At 44.2% G+C, this 14384-nt stretch overlaps 1 protein-coding gene across 2 annotated transcripts in view; it reads right to left on the bottom strand.

The window, feature by feature from the left end:
• The window catches only part of ENPP6 (ectonucleotide pyrophosphatase/phosphodiesterase 6), a 123527-nt gene that overhangs the window by 60712 nt on the left and 48431 nt on the right, over window positions 1–14384 (bottom strand). The gene's annotated exons all lie outside the window — the stretch shown is intronic.

Consider the following 14384-nt stretch of genomic DNA (forward strand, 5'->3'; position numbering starts at 1 on the left):
CCCTCCTTGCACCCCCCAACCCTCCTCCGACGAGATCAGGAATCTAGCTGTTACAGGGTTCTTTCTTTTCTTTCTTAGATAAAACCTATGACGTTTGGAACAGAATGGAGAAAAATAGGTTCAACTTTGAAAAACAAAGCAAGAAAACAACCCTCCTAATGCAGGTTATGTAGAAACGAGGGCTGGTTCTGCTGAGCACAACTTAGTCCCAGAAGACAAGCCAGAAGTCAGAGACGGTAACGCTTGGACTCTTTTGAAACATTAGGCTTAAATTATTTATTTTGGAGCAATCTGTTACATCTTTAAAGTAAAAATAACACAAACATTGGCAGGTGCATCAAACATTGCTGCAATTTTAGTGAGCGTCATCCAGCACCAGGATGAAACGTGCTTCAGTGAGCTCCCTAACTATGCTGAATCAAGTGGCGTTTCTTCCTTGTTTTGCTGTTGTGTGTCTTCTCCCCACCCCCTCCCCAAACTTTATTTTTAAACAAAAACAAAGAAAAATCATAAAATACTATTTGGAAAATTTGGACACTAAAAAATATCAAGTGGAAAAACCTTTCATTTCATCCCAGAAAGCAAGGCGTGCCACAAACTATGCTACTGTGCTCCCAGAGATCCCAGCAAAATGGTTTGGACCCAAAGCTGTAGAATTGGTGGTTTTCATCTTGACCAAAACCTTCACATTAAAAAGACTAAGAAAATTTAAAATAAAATAAAATTACGATGTTGAACAATTTCTGCCATGGTTAAGGAAGTTATTTTATTTATTGTTTCAACTAACATTTATTTAGTGCTCTTATACATGCAGTCCTATGTATTGTAGGCTGTGATAGGTGTAGAGATTCCAATCTGAATAAATGCTGTGCCCATTCTCAAGTGGCTTGTAATTTAATCCTCAACAGAGGATCCTCTGTGTAAAGGAGCCAGACTTCCCGGGGCTGGGTCTAAGAAGGTGGCCAGGTTGCAGCCACAACTTCAGAATTATGATGACCCTCGCTCACCCTGATCCACAGGAAGACTCCTGGTATGTTCTCACCAACTCATTAAAAGTATGGCCCTAATTTTATTGGTTCGACTATATTATCTCTTTTAGTATATGAAAGCTTAATAGTACTAAGAAAGCCCCTCTTATGAGTAAATGTTCTTATGTATTTCCTTCATTCAAAATTATGCATTCTGTATCACAAATTTGTATCATCCTAATGATGCTTTACTCATCCTTTCACAAGGCAAGATAATCATGGTTATATCCGCAGGAAAAGGCCTCCTTCAGGGACAGTCTCCTTCTCCAGATGCTCTCTGACACCCTCCCAAGTGCAGGAGGCTATCCTAACTGCAGCGGGTGTGCGAAGAAGCTGAGCAAGTGTGCAGAAGCAGAAGGGGGCGTGGGAAGGTTCCTGAGGTCAGGAACCAAAGAAGAGCCTCTGAATGAATCACCAGGAAAGGACCAGGGATATCAGCCCTGGGAATAATAGGAAGAGATGCTGAGTGAGAGGGGTGGAGGCATCTCTGCTTCCAAGTTTGAATTGTTCAGGTCATTTCAAAACAAGTGCATGAAACCCAAAGTGGAGGCTTCACGTGATGTGGCTTTCATACAAGGAAGCATGAAGCAACCAAAAACAATTTTTAAAGTATGTATAATCTATGCTTGTATGTCTCAGAAACCCCATGATATCCTTTGGTGAAATTTCTGTCTTCTCTTCAACACTCATATTTAGCACTCTGGACCCGACAGTGTCCACCTCTTTCATTCTTTGTTCTCTGCTCTCTGTGTAGAAAATTATAAGGAGCCTCTTTTGGATTTCAGAGCTGTTGTATGACTGCATTGTGTGTCCACACACATGCACAGGTGTGAGAGAGACAGAGGCACAGAAGGAGACAGAGACAGAGAGAGATAGAACATTCTCCCAGAGGATTCCTGTAAGGTGGAGCACTTTCAAGAAGGTCACTTCAGACTCCTGTGGAGAAAGCTGGGTTTCTTTTTTTGGTGGGTCGGGCCCTGAGCTAAGATGGGAGGGTGTGCTGTCCCCAGGGCTCTCTCCCGGAAGGGAAGAGCGGCCTTTCCCGGAAGCCGGAAGCCAGCAGGAGGAGGCTGCTTGGGATCTCCTGCCTTCCCATGAATACAGTAAGGCTGCAGTCTGTGCTTGCAACAGCCGAAGTCGGCTCAGAATCAAGCTGATTTCCCTCTGCCTCTCTTGCTGTTTCATTTTTATTGCCTGGGTAAAAGTGTGGCTGAAAGAACAGAACAGAACAGAACACAATGTACTGGCTTCTGCAGCCCACGAGTTCTCATCTCCATCTTCCTGCCTGACCCATATCTATTTTTATACATCTGCAGCTCTGGGTTTTTCTCTGGCTGGACTTTCCAAACAGAGCTTTGCTGTGGTTTGGTTTTTTTGGTCTCTTTGCTCAAGTTTGAGTAGAAACGTTCCTGACATCCTCCAACACCACAATTGCAGGTGGTTTTCAGGTCCAGTGTAAGGAATGTCTACTGCTCTTCCTCCTCCAAATGACAACTCCGAGGGCTTTGAAATCCGTGTTTGCCTTTCTCAGAGACAGCTCCTGGAATCGTTCCCACAGCTAGAACTGCTGTGTGAAGGGGATGGGATAGACGCCTTCAGTGTTCATTCCGCAGAGTCTTACTAAGGTGTGCTCAGTCGTAATCACCATCACAAGAAGTTTCTTAGCAAGCCCCCAGAAACCTCTGCACCATGTTGTATGTTTCATCACGGAAATGGCTGGCCTTCACTTCACACGAGAAGGTAGAGGATCTGTCCATCTTATCTATAACTAATGGTCACTTTGACCTCTGAGTCCTCTGCTCAGCTACACCCAAACTTGAGCTTCGCTCCTTGTTCTTGTAGCGTCCAGGTTGAGCAAAATTCCTGCTAAGTAAGTTTAGTGAAAACCCTCCACGCTTGGTATGTGACCACCCTCAATATCTGCCTGGCTTCAGCAAAAGTTCTGTTGAGTAGATGTAGCCAGAATTCCATTTCCCCGATGTTTCTTCTTAGTAGTTTTCCATCCGCTGACCCCCAACCATGTTTCTTGTCTGTCAATCTGTACTTGTCTGTTGTACATGGAGTGGAGCCCAATCTCCCTCCCACTGCTGGATCCCATTGCAGCGTTGTTTCATCTATCACAATGGTCCCTCCTTACAGTTTGACTTACCATCTTTAACAAGCATCATAAATAAGTCTTTCCTTCCTTCCCTCCTTTCCTCCTTCCTCCCTCCCTCCCTCCCTCCCTTTCTGTTTCTTTCTTTCCTTCCTTCCTTCCTTTCTTTCTCTTTCTTTTTCCTTCTTTCCTTCCTTCCTTTCTTCCTTTCTTCCTTCCTCCCTCTCTCCCTCCCCCCATCTCACTTTGTCACCCAGGCTGGAGTGCAGTGGCATAATCATGGCTCACTGCAACCTTGACCTCCCCAGGTTCAAGCAATCCTCCTGACTCAGCCTCCCAAGTAGCTAGGACAACAGGCATATGCCATCAAGTCTTGACTAATTTTTTTTTGTCTGTATTTTTTTGTAGAGACAGGGTTTTGTCATGTTGCCTAGGCTGGTCTCAAACTCCTGGGCTCAGTATCCAGTTGCCTCAGTATCGCAAAGTGCTGGGATTACAGGCATGAGACACTGTGCCCAGCCAAGTTTCTCTTTCACAGTGGACATCTATAAGGTTGCTCCTACTTAGATTTCAATCAGCCTTAATTTTTTCTCATTGTTTTCAAACGGTCAATGTCAATTGCTTTTATAGTTCCTTCTTTTATTCTTTTTACATTCACTCAACAGGTATCAGATAATGCTTATATACTACGTATATAAAGATAAAAAAAAAAAGAAATGGTATCTGTCTTTGGCTCACAGCCTGCTATGACAATAGTATGGCACAGTGGTTAAGGGAACGAATCTTGGAGTCAGACTGCATAGGTTCAAGTACAAACTCTACTATTTACTGTCTGCATGACCTTGGACACATAGCTTAGACTCTCTGAAGCCTCAGTGTCCTCGTCTGAGTAATGGGCATTGTAACAATTGTTGTGGACAGTCATCCCTTTGCTTGGCAGTGTGGGGCCATAAAAATGGCTGTGCAAGTCAAAGCCATAAAAAGCTATCTTAATAATCAGTGTGTGTGGCGGGCGGTGGAATAGGATTGTTTTGTGACATTTGAAAATGTTGGTCAAAATACTGAAAGTTCTCCCACTGTCAGTTACACAGGAAAATGAAGGAAAAATTGTGCAATTATAATTTACTAGTATTTTATAATTTACAATATTGGAAACATTGAGAATTGAAGGGCCCTATTTCTTTGTGAGAAATTTATGAAAAATGCTTAGGACAGTGCTTGGCTGCTTCTTCTAGAGGTATAACAAAATGTGAGTGAACACCTGTTTTATGCCTTAGGGAATTGTTATCTTCGTTCTAAGATTAGATCGGCTTCCAACATCTTATCCTTTGTGCTTTCAGTCATAAAGTATCTCGGGGAGTTCTTTAATGTGACGTTTTTGCTGGTGTCCCTTCCTCTGGGACATCTTTATCCTTTTTGTCACAACTTTTTTCTTCATTTGTGTAAATAAATTCACCATCACTAAGGTCCTTGGGCTGCATATCTAGGGCTTTGTAAATGATGTCAGTGTCAATATTCACATGGTCAATGTTCTCTTCTATAATTCCACTTACATTTGATTCAAAGCCTGCAAAGTTATTTTCCAGTACAGTAAAACCTTCTGCCATCCTGCATGCATATTACTTGCTGTTCCTATCTGTCATGATGTTTGAATATTTCTGGCTGCATGTTTTAGGTCATAGTTGTTCCAAACCTTAGCTAAATGAATTGCATTATCTCCCATTGTATTATCAATAACCTTTCTGAAATACAGGCTACTTACATCTAAAATAATAGGCTTCAAAAGTTGAAATAACTTATTGTCCCACTTAATAGATTATGAAAGTTGTTTTTGTAGAAAAAGCAAATGTTCTCATATTCTTTTAAATAAGAGGGTCAGGGTGATCTGGAGCATTATCCAATGACAGTAATGCATTAGAAGTTAAATTATATGGTTTTATCAGTGGAACACAAGGAGGCAACACAACTACATGCTTTGCTGTCTGTGCATGAGCTAATAATAGATGAGCAGCAGTCAATCACCAGCAGACTATGAAAGAAATGATGTGATTGGCCAACAATCAGGAGGCATATTTGTTATTTACATAGTGATAAATAGTCATAGTGGACTGAGGACTAGCAGGGAAGTTTACAGTTTATGCTACAATAGCTGCAATTAGGGTTGCCAGATTTATTTTAGTTAATATACTGTGGTAACTAAAATTTGAATCATGTTGTTGGAGAACTGACACTATTATTATTATTTTAATATCTATTTCAATAGTTTTTGGGGTATAGGTGGTTTTTGGTTATGTGGATAAGTTCTTTAGTGGGGATTTCTGATTTCTGAGATCTTGGTGCACCCGTCATTGAGCAGCGCAAATGGTACCCAATGTGTAGTCTTTTATCTCTCACCCCCGTCCCACCTTTCCTCATGAGTCCCCAAAGTCTATTACATCATTCTTATGCCTTTGCATTCTTATACCTGAGCTCCCACTTATAAGTGAGAACATACAGTATTTGGTTTTCCATTCCTGAGTTATTTCATTTAGAATTATTGCCCCCAATTCCATCCAACTTGCTGCAAAAGGCATTATTTCATTCCTTTTTATGGATGAATAGTATTCCATGGTGTTACGATACCACGTTTTCTCTATCCACTCATTGATTGATGGGCACTTAGGTTGGTTCCGTATTTTTGCGATTGTGAATTGTGCTGTTATAAATATGCGTGTGCAAGTGTCTTTTTTATATAACGACTTCTTTTTCTTCCACTACTAGAGACCTAGCAGTGGGATTGCTGAATCAAATGGTAGTTGTACTCTTAGTTCTTTAAGGAATCTCCATACTGTTTTCAATTGTGGTTTTACTGCTTTACATTCCCACCAGCAGTGTAAAAGTGTTCTCTTTTCGCCACATCCACACCAACGTATTATGTTTTAACTTTTTAATTGTAACCATTCTTGAAGGAGTAAGGTGGTATTGCACTGTGGTTTTGATTTGCATTTCCCTGACAGTGGCACTGGGCATTTTCTCCTATGTTTGCTAGCTGTTTGTATATCATCTTTTGAGAACTGCCTACTCATGGTTTTTGCCCATTTTTTAAATGGGATTATTTGGAGAACTGACATTTTTTTTAACTAACCTGTGGTAACTGAGTTTTGGGCATATCTGAATTGTGCAAAGCAAGGAGTGTATGTGGCACATATGTGTACATACACATAAACATACGTAACATTGTTGATTTTAACTTATATTAATATGAGTATTAGGGGAAGAGTCACACAAACAAATGCAATCTAGAGGTCAGCTGGAGCTTTCTCTCTCATGAGCTCTCCATATGATTGGTTCCAATCCTACTTCCACCAAGATTCTTGCAAATCCCAGGAGACGCACATAACTGAAGACATCTCTACTTCCATACTCCTGCTTCCAAGACATATGGTGCCTAGAAGTGTAGCTCAGCCCCTTCCTACTGACAAAAAGGAACCCCCTCACATGAAATATCCCTGAGTGGGGTGAACTTTACTGGGGATTAAGTCTGGAGAGGAGGGGAAGATTGAGGGCAATGCAAAGAACTTCCAACTGAACATTAGATATCCAACATCTCTTAATGACCGAGAACACAGAAGCAAACACAACAAAAACAAAAATAAATAGATCAGACTTAATTAAGCTAAAAGGCTTCTGCACAGCAAAGGAAATAGCAGAGTAAGCAGCACACAGACTTGGAGAAAATCTTCTCAATGATGTATACATCCAACAAAGGACTGATATCCAGAATCTACAAGGAACTCAAATCAGCAAGAAAAAAACAATCCCATGGAACAGTGGGCTAAGGATATAAATACGTAATTCTCAAAAGAAGATATACCAATGGCCAGTAAACATATGGAAAGATGCTCAACATCACTATCAATGAAATGCAAATCAAAATGGCAATGTGATACCACCTTATCCCTGCCAAAATGGCTGTAATTAGAAAAAAAAATAGATGTTGGCATGGATGTGGTGAAAAGGGAATATTTTTAGACAGCTGGTGGGAATATAAACTAGCACAACCACTGTGCAAAAGTGTGGAGATTCCTTAAAGAACTACAAGTAGATCTACCGTACAATCCAGCCATCCCACTCGTGCATATCTGCCCAGAGGAAAGGAGGCCATTATACGAAAAAGGATACTTATATTTGCATGTTTATAGCAGCACAATTCACAACTGCAAAGATATAGAATCAACCCAAATGTTCATCAATCAACTAGTGGATAAAGAAAATGTGGTATCTACATACCATGAAATACTACTCAGCCACGAAAAGGAATGAAACAATGGCATTTGCAGCAACCTGGATAGAATTGGAGACCATTGTTCTAAGTGAAGTAACTCAGGAATGGAAAATCAACATTGTATATTCTCACTCATAAGAGGGAGCTGAGCTATGAGGATGCAAAGGCATAGACTGATGTCATGGACTTTGGGGACTCGGGGGAAAGGTTTGGGGGGTGAGGGACAAAAGACTGCACATCGAGTACAGGTACACTGCTTGGGTGATGGGTGCACCACAATCTCAGAAATCACCACTAAAGAACTTATTCGTGTAACCAATGTTCCAAACATCGTAACACCACCTATTCCCCAAAACCTATAGAAATATAATGAAAAAGACATCCAAGGTGTCCCCAGTCTTTCCGGCAATCACTCTCCCCTCCCCTCGGGACTTTCTTCTGGCCGCCACTCTCAAGAACCCAGCCGCACCCCTCACAGTCTCATCGCTTCTCTATTTTCCGCTCCACAGCACTCCCCTCCAAAATTTATCTGCAGACTTCAAGGTGTCCTCAAAAGCAATTCGGCCCTCCAGTGTTCTTGTTCAAACTTATATTCGCAAGCTCAGAGAGTGCTGGAAAAAAGGGAGGAAGGAAGGAAGCAAGAAAGAAAGGAAGGAAGGAAGAAACTTCAAATGCATGACGATTGTTGGATAATGGTCCCATCACCCTGATCTTCTTGAGTACTTGAATGAAAACGTGGAAGTTTGTTTTTTCTGCAAAGACAACGTCAATAATATATTAAATGGGACACTAAGTTATTTCAGCTTTGGAAGCCTATATTGAAGCCTAAGTTGTTTCAATTTTTGAAAGAAGGAAGAAAGAAAGAAGGGAGGGAGGGAGAGAGGAAGGTGGGGGGGAGGGAGGGAGGGAAAGAGGGAAGAAAAAACAGGAAAAAATAAAGAAATAGATGGTATTTCTCTGAACAGGAGCTGGTTACTTTAGAAGGCAGTTATATTATAGTTAGGGTTGCCAGGTTTATTTTAGCAAAAACAAAAACAAGAGTTGGGGAGGGGAAATTGAAGAAGAAAGAAAACTAAAATTCCCAACTGAATTTGAATTTCAGAAAAACAATGATTGTTTTTCACTATAAGTATATCCCAATTATTCCATGGGACATACTTATACTAAAAAATTATTGGCTGTCTACCTAAAATGCAAATGTAACTGTATTTTATCTGGGATCCCTAGCTGTAGCTGTAAAAAGCTTCCTTTTTTTTTTTTTTTTTTTTTTGCCTGTTTTACAATAATGGTGAAACACGAGAAGAGGGCTCAAGGCCCAGTGAGAAGGAAGAGCCAACAGCGGCCTCCTCTGTCTGGAAGAGGCAGGGAAGGCTGCTCAGAGGAGCTGCGGCTTGAGAGCTGAGTAGGGCTCTTCCAGGCAAGAAGAGCAGCCCAGGCAGAGGTGAAGGTGCATGCAAAGGGATGAGGGGTGAAGGGCTGGAGAGTCCTCATGCCAGTAAAATGTAGCATTTTGCTATTCATCACACTCAGAGTTCCCTTTCTTTGAAAGGTGAGATGGTCTTACTGACGTGCTGGATGTGGTGCTAGCACAATTTCAGATGGTCACAGCTGGACTCACTCCAGGCCCTGGCCATAAACAGGCTGCACAGAGTTTAATTAAGGGGCTTTTACAAAGGTGTGGGCCAGGCTGAGGGGAGCCGATGGCAAGGCGAAGCAACCCAGGAGGCGTGGCAGCGGTGAGCCATTACCACCCACCCACTCGGCTCACCACATGGTAAATAGCAACGGGAGGAGGCGTGGCCACGGGGACCCCAGACCTCCCTCTCCCCACTGTCCTACTCAAGGTCACCTGTCCATCCCTCAAGGTCACCTGCTGAGGCTCCAGGCAGGCTGGAGAAAGCAGAAGAGGGCAGACAGGCAAACAGAGGATCTCCAGCACAAGGGCCAGGGAAATGCACAAGATGTGGATTTTTCAAGAAAATCATGTTGTTCACTTGGGCAAGGGTCTTTCACTAAACATCAGGGACCACACAAGCCTGAGCATCCTCTGAACAAGTACTTGTGAGCTTTTGTGGGATCATACATTCTCAGAAATGGAAGGGACCTCAGGCGGCCTAGGCCTCACCCCCTCCCCGAAACTTCAGAGGCGAGGAGTCGCTCCCTGTGCTTTGTGTACATTAGGTGTAAAAGGCTCAAGTGTGTGCCCAAGGCTACAGTTCCAATAAGCGGAGTGTGGGGTGGAGAAGTGAAGGGAGCCAGGGAGACTGGAACCTGGACCTGCTGCCTCTCATACCATCTCTTCACACTCCACTTCCTATGACAATAATAGATTTATGCTACAGTTGGACCCTGGGATATAGAACATATGCTGATTTCAAGGTGAAACCTCTCGGTTTAAAAAAAAAATACACAACAGCATTTTATTCGCGTCTGCAAACATACACGCAGAAAAACACCTGCATAGCCGGTTCTGTGGCTAAACAGCGGCTCCGCGGCCGATGAGGGGTTCCTCAGTTGCATGAACGCTTTCTTAATCCGGTGTACAACCACCTTTAGAAAGTGATGGGGATCTTTAATTTCCAAAGCCACTCCTTTCGTTTCTCTGAGGCCTGTGTTTGTCTCCATTAGGTGACAGTGGCTGTGTCTACTAGAAAAACAGCTGACAGAACAGGGAGAAATGGGCTTACATTTGAGGCACATCCATTTAGTCAAAACATGGGATATGAGTGGGGCTTCCCTATGCTAAGAAGGACCTTAGAAATCGTTCTTTCATGATCCACAGGCTTCTGCCCAGAGGCGTCATTCAGTGGAGTGCTGAGTCCCGAGCTGCAGGCGGGCCTCTGGGGCCACCCACTGGAAGTCGGGGTTATAGCAATGTGTGCTGGACACAGGGCCCGGGCTGCGGCCATTCTGTCCGCCTCTGGGACACGGTGGCTACAGTGGAGACAGGACCGAGCAGGTTGGGTAGGGGATTTCTCACTTTCCAGCTAGCTGTGGGAATTGAGTGGAATCCTCAGCTTCTCAAAGCCTCACTTTTTCTCTCTCTCAGATGTGATTCATGATACTTACCTGGCTAGATTGCAGTCTTTTTATTTTTTATTTATTTTTCTTATTTATTTTCTTCTTTTTGAGACGGAGTCTCGCTCTGTCACCAGGCTGGAGTGCAGTGGCGCGATCTCTGCTCATTGCAACCTCCGCCTCCCGGTTCAAGTGGTTCTTCCCCCTCAGCCTCCCGAGTAGCTGGGAATACAGGCGTGCACCACCACACCCAGCTGATTTTTATATTTTAGTAGAGATGGGGTTTCACCATGTTGGCCAGGATAGTCTCGATCGCTTGACCTCGTGATCCGCTTGCCTCGGCCTCCCAAAGTGCTGGGATTACAGGCATGAGCCACCGCGCCCGGCCTGCAGTGAGTATTAAAGATGAAAGTGGTGGAGGCTGGGCACGGTGGCTTACGCCTATAATCACAGCACTTTGGGAGGCTGAGGCAGGTAGATCACCTGAGGTCAGAAGTTTGAGGCCAGCCCAGCCAAGATAGTGAAACCCAGTCTCTTCTAAAAACACACAAAAATTAGCTGGGTATGGTGGTGAGTACCTGTAATCCCAGCTACTCAGGAGGCTGAGGCAGGAGAATCGCTTGAACCCTGGAGGTGGAGGTTGCAGTGACCCCAGATCGTGCCATTGCACTTCAGCCTGGGTGACAGAGCGAGACTCTGTCTCAAAAAAAGAAAAAATAAAGTGGTCAACGCACAGGTGATGCTTGCTATATTGCAGGTATTGTTCTAAGGGCATCTCTCATGGATCGAATTGTGTCTCCCCAAAAAGATACATAGAAATCCTAACCCCTAGTACCTCAGCATGCGGCCCTGTGTGCAAATTGGGTCATCACAGATGGCATCAAGTTAAAATGAAGTTGTTAGGGTGGGCCCTAATCCCACATGACTGATGTCTTCATAACAAGGGGAAATTTGGACAGAAGCTGACCCAGGGAAGGCGAGGAGGGATAGGGAGATGGCTCCATCAGCCAGACAACACCTGGGACGACGAGAGGCTGGAGAAGCAAGCTGCTTTCAGAGCGAGCACGCCCCACCCACCTTAATTTCTGACTTCTGATTCCAGAACTGGAAGACAATACATCTCTGTTACTCTAAGCCACCCCATCTCGTAGTACTTTGCCACAGCAGGCCTCGGAAAGGAATTCCACGTTTCATCTTCACTGTGGCTAAGGGATAAGGGCTATTGTCAACCCCGCTTTCCAGGTAAAGGAACTGAGGCCCAGAGACTCTCACACCACCAGGTATACGGGAGCCGGGATTTAAACTCAGGCAGCCCCGATCCAGAGGCCTGGCTCTTTCCCATAGCAATCTACCAACACTCGTGCAACCAGAATGAACCAGCATGCCACACGATTCCCAGCACGCGGGCAGCCCACACAGGAGAAGAAACCTGCTGGCGTTACGCTTGCCGTGACGCGGTCTGGGACGCCTCACCCTCAAGGACAGAATGTCAGTCCAGGCGGAAGGCCTCGGGGCCGAGCCCACTGAGGAAGCGCTTTACCTGGGACTCTGGAGGGGTGAACCTCGTGACCTAGGGCCAAAGGCAGAAACCGATTTTCGGGCACTTGCGGATCAGTTTCATTATAATAGTTCCCAGTGCTTGGCCACCTCCTGTGTATCTGGAACCACATGCTTTACATTTGCATCTTAGTCTTCAACACAACTTCAAGAGATGGAGAATATTACCTCCATGTGCAGATGGGAGAGCTAAGATTCAAAGTGGCTGAGTGAGGAGGCTGGAACCACACAGCTAGGAAGAGGCCAGGGACCCCGCCCCAGCCAGGTCTCCCCTGCACCAGCGCCTGCTCAGCTCCAGCCTGCTGCCTCGTCAGCTCACCAGGGCCTGCTGTTTTAATACAGATGACCTCATAAGTCACGCCTGATTTTGAGGCTCTCAGCAAAGTAACCACATGGAGGTGCACGGCTCTCTGGAATGCCAGACATTCTCTTATCTCTTGCAATCAACTATCGTGTACCAAAGTTTACCGTAAATACTTCTAAGGAGGGAATGCTCTCAGACTACGGGTATCAGCAAAGGAGACGGTCATGTTAAGCTTCCTCTTCCTCTGGAAAGAGGCCAGCTGTGGAAAGAGAGGCTCCCAAAGTTCTGAAATCAGGGGGTCTCAAGTTAATGGATACATTTTAGAGACTGAACGGACACATATCATCTCAAATTGACATGGTTCCAAGAAGTAACTTTATATACTGGACTCAGGGCCAAGCAGCCGGAGAATGTTAAATAAGTGAGACATTCCCACTACCAGGCTCCTCTTAGTACTTCTCCTTGGGCGTTTGGAGAGTGGAAAGATGCATCTAGACCCTGTTTAGATTAGTGAGCTTTCAAATAACTACTTTATACCCAAGAGACTTAAAAGAATTAGCAACGCACTGCTCAAAGTACCTAACTTTAAAATGCAAATGTGTCTTGCAGATAACCTCTGTTGGAAAATCCATTTTTTTTTAAACTTGTTCAAAGACAGACTTTAGATGTTAAAGAACTGGTTTCCACTGAAATATGCAAGATAGAGGTGAAAGCAAAGCTCACAATTTGCACGTCTTTAAAAGCAACTACTGATATATGTGCCAGACACAATCAGTGTCACATTCTGAGACACGAATATTGTTAAAACTGAGATAACAGGCTTTGGTTATAGTGTGAAGTATAGGGACTGCAACAAAAATAACCCCCAAAAGGGGACATCTTTGATTAGGAATATTCACACTCATTGTTTTGAGGTCATTGGATTAAAAATAAATGCATGGCTTTCTGTTTCTGCAACGCCCGCCAGATTGCTGCAATTATTTAACTAGAATACAGAAAAATAAACAAAAATTATTTTCCTGCCTAAGGACGAAAACATAAGCCCTGAATTTTGACTTAAACACTTTTTACTTTTAGAAAGCTACTTTTTATCAGAGCTCAAAGGAATTTCCTGGCAATTCAGTCCATCTTCACCACTGTGCAAAGTTGGAAGAGTGTTAATCACTGCATTGAAGGTGAAATCTCTTCTGAGGAACACTCCCATTTTATTGAGTTCTTACAGAGGCTTCTCAAAGGATGGTAGATATTCGGAGGCAGGAGCTTCTTACTTGGGGCATGTCCAGCTTCGTACTGAAAGTCAGCCAGCGCCTCCATCCTGAAGCTCCTCCTCCTCTGGCTGGTGATAAAGCTCACTTTTCCCACCCACTGCGCTCTGCGTCTCCCCAGTGGCCAGGTTGGCTGCATTCCTCACACTAGTATGTGGTGACTTTGGCAAGATCCTGGCTTCACCTGTAGGTGGTGGGAGGGCCCCTTTTATGTTCTTTTCCCATATCCTCGCCCAGGACAGAAATTCTCTTCATGCCAGGGGCAGAGAGATGGCACTCATCCTGCTGAGCCCACTTGTGCCTGGGCAGGGGTTGGGAGGTAAGGACAGGAAATTTAACTCAGTAAAAAAGCATTTAGGATCAAACTTTTCTCTTTTTTCCCTTCCTTCCTCCCTTTCTTTCCCTTCCTTTCCCTTCCCTTCCTTTCTCTCCCTCTCTCTTTTCCTTCCTTCCCTCCTTTCTTCCTTCCTTCCTTCCTTCCTTCCCTCCCTCCCTCCTTCCCTCCTTCCCTCCCTCCTTTCTCTTTCTCTTTCTCTCTCTCTCTCTCTCTCTCTCTCTCTCTCTCTCTCACCCAGGCTCAAGTACAGTGGTACAATCTTAGCTCACTGCAAATTCGGCCTCCCGGGTTTAAGCGATTCTCCTGCCTCAGCCTCCCAAGTAGCTGGGATTACAGGCATCTGCCACCATGCCTGGCTAATTTTTGTATTTTTAGTAGAGACAGCATTTCACCATGCTGTCCAGGCTGGTCTCAAACTCCTGACTTCAGGCGATCCACCTGCCTCAGCCTCCTAAAGTGGGATCAAGCTTTTCAATTGGAGTAGAACTTAGAATGGCCAATGAGTGATGATTTCCA

The sequence above is a fragment of the Cebus imitator genome, unplaced genomic scaffold (assembly GCF_001604975.1).
Source record: "Cebus imitator isolate Cc_AM_T3 unplaced genomic scaffold, Cebus_imitator-1.0 Scaffold365, whole genome shotgun sequence".
NCBI classification, from domain to species: domain Eukaryota; kingdom Metazoa; phylum Chordata; class Mammalia; order Primates; family Cebidae; genus Cebus; species Cebus imitator.